Here is a 12,475-nt window from a genome sequence, read left to right as displayed (position 1 = left end):
AAAAAGAAGAAAATTGACATGGGACAGGAAAGGGCTCCCTCACCCTGATTGGCTGACAATGAATAAAATTTCACAAAAAAGATTACTTCTTTACAGTGAAAATATGTCTTAATATCTTTTTGTAAAATAAAATCTGATGGTTTGTTTTCAAAGTTGCCTTGAGCCATCTTAGCTCCAGCTCCAAGTGAACAGAGAACATTCCCTGTTAATGCTTCCTAGACTAGTTATGCTCCACCCCAAACCCTACTAAGCTACCCCACTCGGCTAAACTAGGGGCTTAGAGTAGAAAATGACTAATAGCCAAGCTTGCCTGCAATGCCGTGTGCCTGAGAGGCTTTCAAACGAACAGGATGTAAAACAGAGAGAGGAAATCAATGCACGGATCTTATGGAGGAAGGGAGAAATGTAGGAGTGAATGGTGAGTTCTCCATGATCTGTAAGACTGTGCCTTCCTGAGTGCTCAATGAGAGGACAGGGAGGAAGGATTATCTGTGTTCAAAAACCCTTCTTGGCACTCAATCAGTGTACCTGCCGTTCTAGGCGGATGCCTAGCCTTGTAACTTTGGAAGATAAACTCACTTTCGCTACCGTGAGTCCCAGGGCTCTTACTATGAAGTGGGGCTCATTGTTCTCCCACTTGTGATCATGATGTAGTGAGGATTTCTTGGACCCCTTTGCCCGTCTCTTCTCTCCTCACTCTGTAATGTAATCCAAAGCACCCCTGAACCCACCCTGGGATTTCATTTGCAAAAACCAACAAAACCCAAACCAAAGAACCCCAAACACTTAGCCTAATCCTTTAAATGATTTAAACAACACGACTTCAAGGACATCAAAGTCATATATGTGTACTATGATGACACTTAAACCAAAACTTCAAAACCTTTTTGAAAAGTCTTTCATTATTCTAGGGCATGTAATGCTATCATTTTCTTTCATTATTTACTCACTCGTTTACTATTTTACTTTTGGAGACATAATCCTGTTTGGACTGGAACTTGTTATGTAGACCAGGTTGGCCTCAAATCTGAAGCAATCCTCCTGCCTCTGCCTCCTGGGAGTTAGGATTACAGTAGTGTGTCACCGTGACCTGTAGTATCGTCTTAGTCTCTTTTCCTGTGGCTGGGGATAGAAGTAACGTAAGGGAGATAAGGTTTATTTGGGGCTCACAGTTAAAGGCTATATAATCCACGGTGGTGGTAAAAATCAAAGGCAGGAGTTGAAGCAGCTGGTTCACTGAGTCAACCATCTGGGATGTAGAGCAGAAAATGCTATGTGGCTGCTCCATTCCCTTTCTCTGGTTATATAGTGCAGATATCTAGCCAGGGACCAGTGCCACCACAGTGGGTGGGGTTTCCCAACTCATTAACATCATCAAGACAATCCCTCACAGATGTGCCCAGAGGCCCATCTCCCAGGCAATTTTAGGTTCTGTCAAGCTGACACTTAACACTACCTGTCACACTGTCCTTTCCTTAAGCTTCTCTCTCCTTTAATGCCCATCCATATTAAAACCTTTTCTTAGTAAATTCCAATTTTACTTCATAAAAAAGGTAAAAACTGGGGGCTGGAGAGATGGCTCAGCAGTTAAGAGTATCACTGGCTGCTCTTCCAGAGGACCAGGGTTCAATTCCCAGCACCCACAAGGCAGCTCACAACCGTCTGTAACTCCAGTTCCAGGGGATCTGACACTTTCACAACCAATGTACATAAAATAAAGTTAAATAAATTATTTTTTAAAAAGGTTAAAAATTTCCAACCAAATCCTAGAGCTAAACTTACCAGTGCTTGACATTTATGGCTCAAAAATGATTTTTATCATGGATAAATAATCTCTCATTTTTAAATTTGAAAATTTTCATTTCAAAATTACTATATGTGAAGTACAATTCTCATACAGAAAAAAAATGGATGAGAGTAGAGCTTGAGTTTCATTATTGCATAAAGGTAGAATGCTTGGCTAGCATGAATGAGGCCCTGGGTTTATAGAAAGTACAGTTTGAACATTCACAAATGCACAAATATACACACACATTACTAGCAGCAAGATTAACAGAGATTACCTTCCCAGCACCAGGGAAGCCCTTTCTTTCGGTCACAATTCCTTGCACATCACAGGACTGTTACCTTAACTTCCAGCATCTCGATCTTTCCATTTTGGTTCTTTATAGTGAAAAAAATTGCAGGATGTCCTATATTTAATTACAAGGGCTGGATGATGGAGGAGGTTCGGGTCTGGGCAAGTGGCAGTGAGGGAAGTTAATAGCTAACTGCTGTGGGCTCGAGCCAGGGCTCTTCCTCATTCTTGAATGAAAGTTGAAATGCTGACTCAAAACCGTAGGGCTCAATGCCCACACCATTCTGTTTAGGACGTGCCTGAAGCAAACATGGATTGTACAGGCTGTCTAGCTATGGCCAATGTAGGTTTTCCTTGTCAAAGTTTCGTTTTAATGCTCTTTCATGTAGGTTTTCTTTGTCAAAATTTCGTTTTAATGCTTTTGACTTGGAGGTCCCTACTTTTGTCTAGCTCTGCTGCTAGTGGTGGGGCTCATTTTTTTTTTCCATCTGTAATGCACAAACCCTTTCAGTCTGGAGAACTTTTAGTGTCCAGAGTTTTGAGTTGACAGCAGAAATGAACTAGACACTGGGCATGATGACACAGTCTTGTAATTCCAGCACTTAAGAGCTTGGCACAGAAAGATGGTGAGCTAAAATCCAGCCTTAGCTGCAAGTATCTAGCCAGCCTCAGATATGTAGCCAGACCCTGTCTCTACAAACACCAAAACCCCACAAACATACACACATACAAAACAAAACCAAAAAGGAAGGAGAAAAAAAATGGACTTAACGTGTAACATGTACTTTTGTGTCTAGCATTTTATGTTCAACTGTAAGTTTCTGTCATTTTCTGTGTTGTTGTCTACAGTTTCAGAGGGTCCTTTGCATTCCTGTGCAGTGTTTCCATTACACAATACTGATGGTCTAGTCATGATTGATTGTCTGTTGATGGTCTTTTGGGTTATTCCCATTTGAGGGCTATTAAGACAGGAGCAGCCATGGGTCTTCTGACACCTGTCTGCCTGTACATCATAAGTACAGTTCCGATCAGTTGTGTGACCAAGGACCTGTGGGTCACAGGGTGCACAACTGTAACAAACTGTCCTTGTTTTTCAAAGAAGTTGCTCCAGCACCACAATCAAATTCAGTTATGTCACATTCTTGTCAACACTTGGTATTTTAGATCACCATTTTCTGTTTTATTTTGAGGTATATAGAAGCAATGGAAACACGTTTATTTTCTTTGAGACAGGGTCTCTTGTCATTCAGGATGGCCTTGACTTCCTGATCTTCTTCCCATGATCTGGGGTCCAAGGGTCACAGACATGTTCTCTCATACCACGTTTGAAGCCCATTTGGATTGCTTTTTGCAGGGCCTTTTCATTTGCCGGTTGGTTCTAGATGGTTAAGGATCTCAGGCTTCTATTTTGTCCAGTCATACCCTGCGAGCTGCATGAGTTCGTCTTCACTCAAGACTGTTTGGCTCACTCTACCACTCCGATGCTACCAGGTGCGTCCCAGTTAGTGGCAGACTTGTGGGGCTCCTGAAAAGGAAACGGAGAACTCCTTCAGCAGGTTTGCACATCCTGCTCACCTTGGTCTCCTTGGGTACCAAAGGCCTGAGGCTCTGCAAACCCAGCCCGCTCTTTCACGGTCAGCGCAGGGCGGGGCCGGCGCGGGGGAGCATGCGCAGTCGAGGTGGCGCATGCTCTCCTGCGTGGCGGGCGGTAGCCTGGCGCGCCCTTCATCCCAGCTGGAGTGGGCGACGAGTGTCTCCGTGCATCGGGATTCCTAATAAAGTTCGCTAGAAAAATCATAACCGTTCTGCAAGAGCGGAGCGGGTGCGAGGCGTCCGCGGGGAGGAGCCGGGCTCGGTGCTGCGGGCTGTGGGTTCCGGGCTCGGTGCTGCGGGTTCCAGGTTCCGGGCTGCGGGCTCGGTGCCGAGGGTTCCGGGCTGCGGGCAGGAGGTGAGTGCGGCCTGCGCGGCCTCGGCTCGGGGGCTGCGGGCTCCCGGGTGGCGGGGCCGGGAAGTCGCTGTGGGCGGGGACCGGAGCTGCGGCGGGCGGTGCTCTCCTCCCCGGTCCTCGTGGGGACAGCCCGCGCGCGGACGGGCTGGACCGCTCCGTGCCATCGCTCCCGGCCGCCGCCCGCCGCTCGGTCCGTCGCCGTGGTTTCCCTGGAGCAGGAACTCGAGTGTGTAAGAACTTCTTCACTCCGGCGGGCGAGGCAGGGTCCGCACCGGGCTGCGCGGCAAGAGCAATTCTGTGCTTTTTGCAAACGTCCAGGCAGTTGCACGACGTAAAAACCAAACCCAGCCACCCGTTACTTAGTAAGTTGACCCATCCTTTGCTAACGCGAAAGACTGTATTGGTTGCCAAGTGATTTGAGAGGGAAGGATATTTATAATTACTGTCAGTTTTTAATTAGATTCAGAATTGTGCCCTTCTAAGAACATAATTATTTTGATGCAGTTTTTTGGATTTTTGTTTTTTAATGTGTGTAATTTGGGACAGGGTCTCACCATATTGGCTTGGCCAGCCTGGAACTTGCTATGTAGACAGGCTGGCCTCAAAGCCAGAGATCCACTTGCCTCTTCCTCCTGCATGCTGGGATGCAATGTTTTAACTCTAGTTTCTGAGAATCTCAGCAGTAATTCCCAGAGCTATAAACTGTTCTCACGTCTTTGTTTATTATTTTTTAACTTTCATATGATTAAAAAAAAACTTTTGGAGTTTTAGTTTCATGTAACCACCAATGCAGTCAGGCTATAAAGCCGGTCCTATTATATGTTAAAACCTCACGCTGTCTCTTTATATCATACTTCTTATTTTTGATTCCTCGGAGTTACTGATGTTTTCAGAATGTCATTTAAGTGTAACAGTTTGGGATGTTGATAACTTTTTCACTGACTAAATATAATGCCCTTGAGACTCAAGATGCATCCATATTGGTTATTTTGGAGACTGTCTGTCTGTCTGTCTATCTATCTATCTATATCTATTTATCTTTGAGACAAGATCTCAGGTGGTTCACACTAGACTCAAACTTGCTCCGGTAGCCAAGGATAGCCATGAGGTTATGATTCTTCCGCCTCCACATCCCAAGTGCTGGGATTACAGATATGTGCTACCATGCCAGGTGTGTGTGGTGTTAGGCATGGAATCCAGGGCTTTGTCAAGCTAGGCAAACACTGTGCTATTGAGCCAATTGTCTGTTCCCACATTGTTTCCTGTATGGATAATCCCCCCTCCTTTTTTATTGCTAAGTAGTGTTTAATTAGGTGGATGTGCCAAATATATCTAATTATATTAACCACCCATTGAAGGACATTTGGGTAGTTCTCAGTTTTAGGTGATTATGTATATAGATGTGATAGGGCTGGAGAAATGGCTCACTGGTTAAGAGCACTGGCTGTTCTTGCGGAGGACCTCGGGTAGATTCCCACACCCACACGGCAGCTCACAACTGCCTATAGCTGCAGTTTTAGGGAATCTGGTGATGCCTTCACACAGACACACAGGCAAAACACTAATACATCAATATGTACTAAAATGAAAGCAAGCAAATCTCCTAGCCAGATCCAACCTGCCTAGCTTCTGAGATGAGACATGATCAGGATGGTATGGCCATAGATTGGTGTGTGTGTGTGTGTGTGTGTATTCTACAGAGTTTTGTGTGGAACTTCAGTTTTTAGTTCTGTAGGGTATTGAGTTGTGTGATGTTTGGGGATTATACAGGACATCAGCTCTTCAGTTGTAGTATCCTCAGCGATGAAAACCGTTCTCCAGGGTAGCCCGGTCACTTTGCATTCCTGCCGGCTCAGTCGCTCCTCCTCTTTTCTGCTTACCCATACACACCCTGGGATGTCATCGGGAATCATGTGCCTTTAACTCATAGCCACAGTTACTGAATGTCTGACTGTGTACTCGTGTGCCATGCACACGCATGTGTGTCTGCTGTCTGTGTCTTTTGCTCATTTTTAACTTGGTTGCGTGTTCTTGTGTTGAGCCTGAGGGTTCCTTCTGAAGCTCTGGATACCAGTCATGTCAGATACGTATTTTAAAAGTGTTTTCTCCTAGACGGTGTCTTGTCTGTTCAATGCCTTCCTTATTCGTCATCGTTTGAAACAACAAATGTTTATATTTATTTCTTTACTTTTGAGAAAGGGTCCTCCAAATACGTACACAGCGTAGTCTTGAACGTGTTGCCCTCCTGTCTCAGCCTCGAAAGTGCAGGAATCTCAGGTGAGCGTGACCACCTTCTGGGCTGTTTCTTTGTTGTTGTTTAGGTTTGGTTTGGTTGGTTTGAGACTTTCTCTTTAGCCCATGCTGGCCTGGAACTCACTCTGGCCCGAGGATGAACTTGAGGTTCTGATCCTCCTGCCTCACGTTCCAAATACTGGGATTACAGGTGTGTGCTACCATGCCTGGTTAATGTTTTTACGTCTTGAAATTGTATTATTGTGATGAAATGGCGGGGGGGGGGGGGGGGGGGGGGGGGGGGGGGGGGGGAGTGTGCACATGTCACGTGCACATGTGGAAGTGAGAAGACAGCTTCCGGGAGCCAGTTCTCTCCTTCCACCATGGCATCCGGGTATTGAATTTAAGTCATCAGTCTTGTGTAGCATGCTCTCTTACTTGCTTGTACAGTGGTCCTCAACCTTCTTAATGCTGCGACCCTTTAGTACAGTTCTTCATGCTGTGATGACCCTCAACCATAAAATTATTTTCATTGCTACTTCATAACTATAGTTTTACTACCGTTATAAATTGTAATGTAAATGCTTTTGGAGATAGAAGTGTGCCAAAGGGGTCGCGACCCACAGGTTGAGAACCACTGAAGAGCACCCTGTGTTGCTGGTTTTTTTTTTAAATTTTGGTATCTAGTTTATTGGTTTCCCACTCGTGTTGTATCTTCTGGTTTCCTGACTAAGAACTCTTTAAACCCACTCAGGAATATACTCTTCTATAGACTTGCTCTTAAAAGTTGTAACGGTGCCTATGTGGTGGTGCATTTTTAAGTCAACTGCATAAGGTGAAGCTTTGCATTTGGGAGGCTCTGCCTTGAGCCTTCTCCTCTGCCGCTCGGGCGTGTGGATCTCCTCTAGCTGGTATCGAACCTTCTTGATTTCAAATTACACTGTTTTAAAATTAGTGCCGTTTCCTCCGACTTTATTTTATGATGATTCTGGGGGTTAATCCTGGGGCCTTAGGTCTGCTGGGCAAGTGCTGTGCCCCTGATCTGCATACCCAGCCTTCTTTTTACTTTTTATTGTGAGATAGTGTCTTGGTAAGTGGCTGGGGTGGTCTCAAGCAGGCCTGGAGCTTGCTGTCCTGCTGTGGCCTCCTGAGTGGTTAGCTCTGTGGCCGTGAGTGGTTAGCTCTGTGGCCGTGAGTGGTTAGCTCTGTGTCTGTGAGTGGTTAGCTCTGTGTCTGTGAGTGGTTAGCTCTGTGGCCGTGAGTGGTTAGCTCTGTGGCCGTGAGTGGTTAGCTCTGTGGCCTCCTGAGTGGTTAACTCTGTGGCCGTGAGTGGTTAGCTCTGTGGTCGTGAGTGGTTAGCTCTGTGGTCGTGAGTGGTTAGCTCTGTGGCCTCCTGAGTGGTTAGCTCTGTGGCCGTGAGTGGTTAACTCTGTGGCCGTGAGTGGTTAGCTCTGTGGTCGTGAGTGGTTAGCTCTGTGGCCTCCTGAGTGGTTAGCTCTGTGGCCGTGAGTGGTTAGCTCTGTGGCCTCCTGAGTGGTTAGCTCTGTGGCCGTGAGTGGTTAGCTCTGTGTCTGTGAGTGGTTAGCTCTGTGGCCTCCTGAGTGGTTAGCTCTGTGGCTGTGAGTGGTTAGCTCTGTGGCCGTGAGTGGTTAGCTCTGTGGCTGCCCCGCCGGGTTAAGAGCTTAGGTTATTAAGACGAACACTCTTACCTAGTGGAGCTTTTTTCTGCACCGCCGTAGCTGCTTCCCACAGAGTTCCACATTGACTTCTCTATTATGCTTACATATTTATAATATATTAGATACTATATATATATTAGAGAGAGAGAGACAGGGTCTAGCCGTATAGCCTAGGCTGGTCTCAGACTCAGGCTCTTCCTGCCTCAGCTCCAACAAGTGTTGGGATTACAGGCCACACCCAGTTACTTACTTCTCTCTAAGCTTCTGTGATCCCTGAATCCCTTAGAAACGTGTTTTTCATTTCAAAATATTCATTCTGTCACTGGTTTCTGGTGTGAGTTTATTATGTTCAGTGAATACACTGTATGGATTTCAGTATTTTAGATTTGTTGACACTTTTTAAAATATATATATTTTTTATTTTTAAGATTATAATTACATCATTTACCATTTTCTCTTTCCTCCCTCCAGACCATCCCATGTACCCCATCTTGCTCTCTTTCAAATTCATGGCTTCTCTTTATTTAACTAGTGTTACGTGTGTCTAACTACAACCTGCTCAGTCCCTGTGATGTCCCTGGTATGTCTTTGTTTTCGGTGCTGACCATTGGTGTTGGATCACCGGTTGGTGTGCTCTTCTCTCGGTGAAACTGTTTCTCCCGCTCCCGGCATTCCTTAGTTGCCAGTAGTTCTCCGTGTAGGGTTGACGCCGTGTGAGCTTTCTCAGTCTGTGTTAGCGTGTCTGCCGGTGCTGCCGGTGCCTCGATCATCTTTAGGCGGCCATGTTGGTGAAATTCTATGAATGTGTCATCTGACATTCTGAGGAGATGCAGTCTCACAGCAGTATTTGATGGCTCAGAATACGCTCTATCTTGGTAAAATATATACTCGGTGCACTCTAATCCTTTCTTTAAAAAAAAAAGTTAATGAGTGCTTTGCCTGCACATATGTCTGTATACTATGTGTGTGTGTGTGTGTGTGTGTGTGTGTGTGTGTGTGTGTGTGTGTGTGCGCGCGTGTGCGCATCTGGTACCCCTAGAGGCCAGAAGAGGGCATCAGATCCCCTGGGGTTGGAATTACAGATAGTTGTGAATTGTGTGAGTGCTGAGAATTGAGCTGGGTCCTCTGGAAGAGCGGTGAGTGCTCTTAACTGCTTAGCCATCTCCCCAACCCCTCTTAGTGCATTCTTGACAGGAAGTATATTCTGTTGTGGGGAAAGTTCTGTAAATATAGGTTTGATTCGGTAACTATTTTTTTTTTTTTCTATCTGTGCTCGTTAGTATATCTGTAGGAGCTTTTGAATGTTTGCTCTGGGTGTTACACTGTGTGTGTGTGTGTGTGTACACATATATGTGTGTAAGTCAAAGCGTATTGGAGTTAGTGTTTTGTCAGTTCCAGTATAAGATCCTCTTTTTATATTCCTTTATCTTATTATAATTATCTTAATTATTTTCTTCACATACATTGTAAAGAAAGAGACAAGAAGACTGTTGCATTTCACAGTATTTTTATATCTACCATGTTCATCCTTTTGAAGTCTGTCTCAGGAACTTCTTTTTGTTCTCTTGGGCAGACTGCAGATGGTCTCAGTTTTTCCTGATCAGAAACTGGCCTGCATCCTCTTTCACTCCTGAAGGATTTCATTGGGATGTGGTTCTATGCTGACAGATCATTTCTTTCAGCGCCCATGAAGTGATGTGCTCTTTCTTTTGTTATTTGATATCTCTGTAGTCAGGTATGGTGGCACACTTCTTCCAAGAAAGCCACACTTCCTAATCCCAGTCAGAGGCAGGAGGGTGAGATGCTGGGGGAGTTGAGCCCAGGGCCTGTGTGTAAAAACATGCCCCCTGCCGGGCGGTGGTGGCACACACCTTTAATCCCAGCACTCGGGAGGCAGAGCCAGGCGGATCGCTGTGAGTTCGAGGCCAGCCTGGGCTACCAAGTGAGTTCCAGGAAAGGCGCAAAGCTACACAGAGAAACCCTGTCTCGAAAAACAAAAAAAAAAAAAAAAACAAAAAAAAACATGCCCCCTACCTCTGCCCTAAAAGTTCCCTCCCTCCCACGCAGTTTGATAAAAAACAAAACTCACTGTCTTTCAGTGCTTTGAAGGTGTGTCTTCAGTTGGCAAATATTTGGTATGTTTTGGGTCTGGATTTTGTTAGGTTTGTCTGCCTTGGTTCAGTTAGCTTCTTTGAATTTGTGTTTTTTCTAAATTTGGGGTATTTCAGTCTTTATTTTTTCCATTGCCCCTGAGCCCTATCCTTTTGCTCTTCCTTGTCCTAACTCTGGTGATACCAATAGATTTTTTTTTCTCTTAGTTCTTCGGGTCTTTGATGCTCTGTCTTTTTTTTTTTTTTTTTTTTTTTTTCCTGTAGTGTGCTGTGTTGTTCAGATTGGCCGTTTTCTACTGTATGATCAAGTTTACGTTTCCTCCCTCCATTCTCCCTGTTCTGCCCTTGAGTCTCTCTACTGAGTCTTCTGTTGCAGTTATTTTCACTTGTAAACTTGGATTCGTCTCTGTATCTGTCTTAACTAAGACTTGTCTTCCATTGAAACTGAGGGTGGGAAGGGATCCCTTATTAAGAGGCACCCGTGATGGCATGCACCGGGTTTGTCCTTTTCGGGAGGAGGAGAGGCACTTTGTAGTACTGTTCCTCCTGTGGTCCCCTACGCTGCAGTGGGTGGGAAGATGGCCTCGTCGCCTCTGAGGGATGGTGAAAGATGAAGCTTTCTAATAGGCCTCCTCTGTACCCCCCCAAAAGAAAGAGATGTAAAGGCCTGGTGGATAGAGTGGGCATCTCAGTTCCCTGCGTGGTCTCTAAGATGCAGGGTGATGGTGTGGGTGGAAAGGGACTACCTGCTTTTCCTCCCATCGGAGTTGTAAGTTGGCCTTTGGCACTGCGGTGTCGTCGTGAGGGTGTGTTTCCTGTCTTGGCTTCTTGCTCAGCTGCCCCTTTCCTGGTCCTTTGGCTAAAGAGAGTAGCCTTTTATTGAGGTTTTCTTGTTTGTTGATTATTTGACTTCTTCATAATCTAGTTTGAGAAACGAAGAGAAAAAGAACTCAAAGTCAATTCACTTTTATTTATTCTGTTCCTGTGTCTGCAGCTTGTAGCCAGTTGTCCTTTCTGTTTTTCAGAGGCCTGTGTGCCCTTTATGTAATGCGCAGAGATTGTAGTTATGCTTGGAGAATGGAACAAAAAATGTCCAGACTATCAGAAGTGTCTCTGAAGTCTATATATTTATATTATTTATTTATTTTTATGCATGTGTGTCTGTGCACTTGGGAGTGTATGTTCAAGTGTCTGTGTGCATGCACAGAGGCCCAGATGAGGGCGTCGGATGTACTTCTGTATCATTCTCCACCTGTAACTTTGAGGGAGGACCTCTCTCTGAACCTGAGACTTTCATTTGTTGGCTAGACTGTAAGCCAGCAAGCCCCAGAAATTCTTTTGTCTTTAACCCCCCTGTATCTGGGGTCGCAGGTATATGGGAGACACCCAGCTTTGTTACACAGGTGTTGGGATCTCAAGGTTGGTCCCCATGATTGGAAAGATGTGCTCCTAACTACTGAGTCATTTCTGTAGCAGAGAGACTGTGTGTGTATGCGTGTGTGTGTGTGTGTGTGTGTGTGTGTGTGTGTGTGTGTGTGTGTGTGTATATACATATAAGACAGTGTAGCTAGAGTTTTCCTGCCTGGCCCACAGTCAGGACAAATCTCTGACACCCGCCAGTCCCACAGCCATTCAGACCCAACCAAATAAACACAGAGACTTATATTGGTTACAAACTGTATGGCCGTGGCAGGTTTCTTGTTAACTGTTCTTACAGCTTAAATTAATCCATTTCCATTAATCTATACCTTGCCACATGGCTCGTGGCTTACCGGCATCTTCACATGCGACTTGTCATCATGGCGGCTGGCAGTGTCTCTCTGACTCAGCCTTCCACTTTCCAGCTCTATTCTCCTCCTTGTCCCGCCTATACTTCCTGCCTGGCCACGGGCCAATCAGTGATTTATTTATTGACCAATCAGCAACACATTTGACATACAGACTATCCCACAGCAAGACAGGGTTTCTCTGTGTAGCCCTGGCTGTCCTGGAACTCACTCTGTAGCCCAGGCTGGCCTCAAACTCACAGAGATCCACCTGCCTCTGCCTCCTGAGTGCTGGGATTAAAGGCGTGCGCCACCACTGCTTAGCTGAGTATATATGTTTAAAGGATAAAATACAAGGTTTTTCTTGCTGGAATTTTGCCGTAGACATTATTGATTTTTCCCCCCTTTTTGGAACTTCACAGCTTCTAGGGTGAAGAATTGTGAGGTAGAGGAAAGGAAGTTGACGTCCTAGAACTGAGCCAGTGTGCACTACAGCTGGATGAAGGAGGTCAGCTCTGGGTAAGAACCGGAGCTGTGTATTGTTACTTTTGTTTTCTGAGATGCTATCTCACCGCGTAGCCCATACTGGCCTGGAACGTGCAGCTGCCCTCCAGCCTGAGTGGGCCTTCTGAGGGCTGGGAGAATGACATTTGCCACCTCAC

The 12,475-nt window shown here is 45.5% G+C and overlaps 2 protein-coding genes across 6 annotated transcripts in view; one reads left to right on the top strand and one right to left on the bottom strand.

The window, feature by feature from the left end:
- Positions 1-3,636, bottom strand: part of Prim2 (DNA primase subunit 2) — a 308,490-nt gene extending 304,854 nt beyond the window's left edge. For both annotated transcript variants that reach the window (XM_052745227.1, XM_052745228.1), the window contains exons 1-2: positions 2,064-3,636; positions 951-1,122 (exon numbers count right to left, since the gene is read on the bottom strand). The gene's annotated coding sequence lies outside the window, so the exon portion shown is untranslated. The remainder of the gene's footprint in view (positions 1-950; positions 1,123-2,063) is intronic.
- Positions 3,637-3,834: 198 nt separating this feature from the next.
- The window catches only part of Rab23 (RAB23, member RAS oncogene family), a 37,804-nt gene continuing 29,163 nt past the window's right edge, over positions 3,835-12,475 (top strand). The window contains exons 1-3 of one of the 4 annotated variants that reach the window (XM_052745235.1): positions 4,032-4,387; positions 6,225-6,302; positions 12,236-12,332. The gene's annotated coding sequence lies outside the window, so the exon portion shown is untranslated. The other 3 variants (XM_052745234.1, XM_052745233.1, XM_052745230.1) reach the window with 3 other exon arrangements.

Source organism: Peromyscus californicus, unplaced genomic scaffold (assembly GCF_007827085.1).
Source record: "Peromyscus californicus insignis strain IS unplaced genomic scaffold, ASM782708v3 Scaffold_19__1_contigs__length_69161282, whole genome shotgun sequence".
Classification (NCBI taxonomy): Eukaryota; Metazoa; Chordata; class Mammalia; order Rodentia; family Cricetidae; genus Peromyscus; species Peromyscus californicus.
The sequence above is the reverse complement of the archived record's forward strand: the minus strand, read 5'-3'. Positions and strand labels throughout refer to the sequence as shown.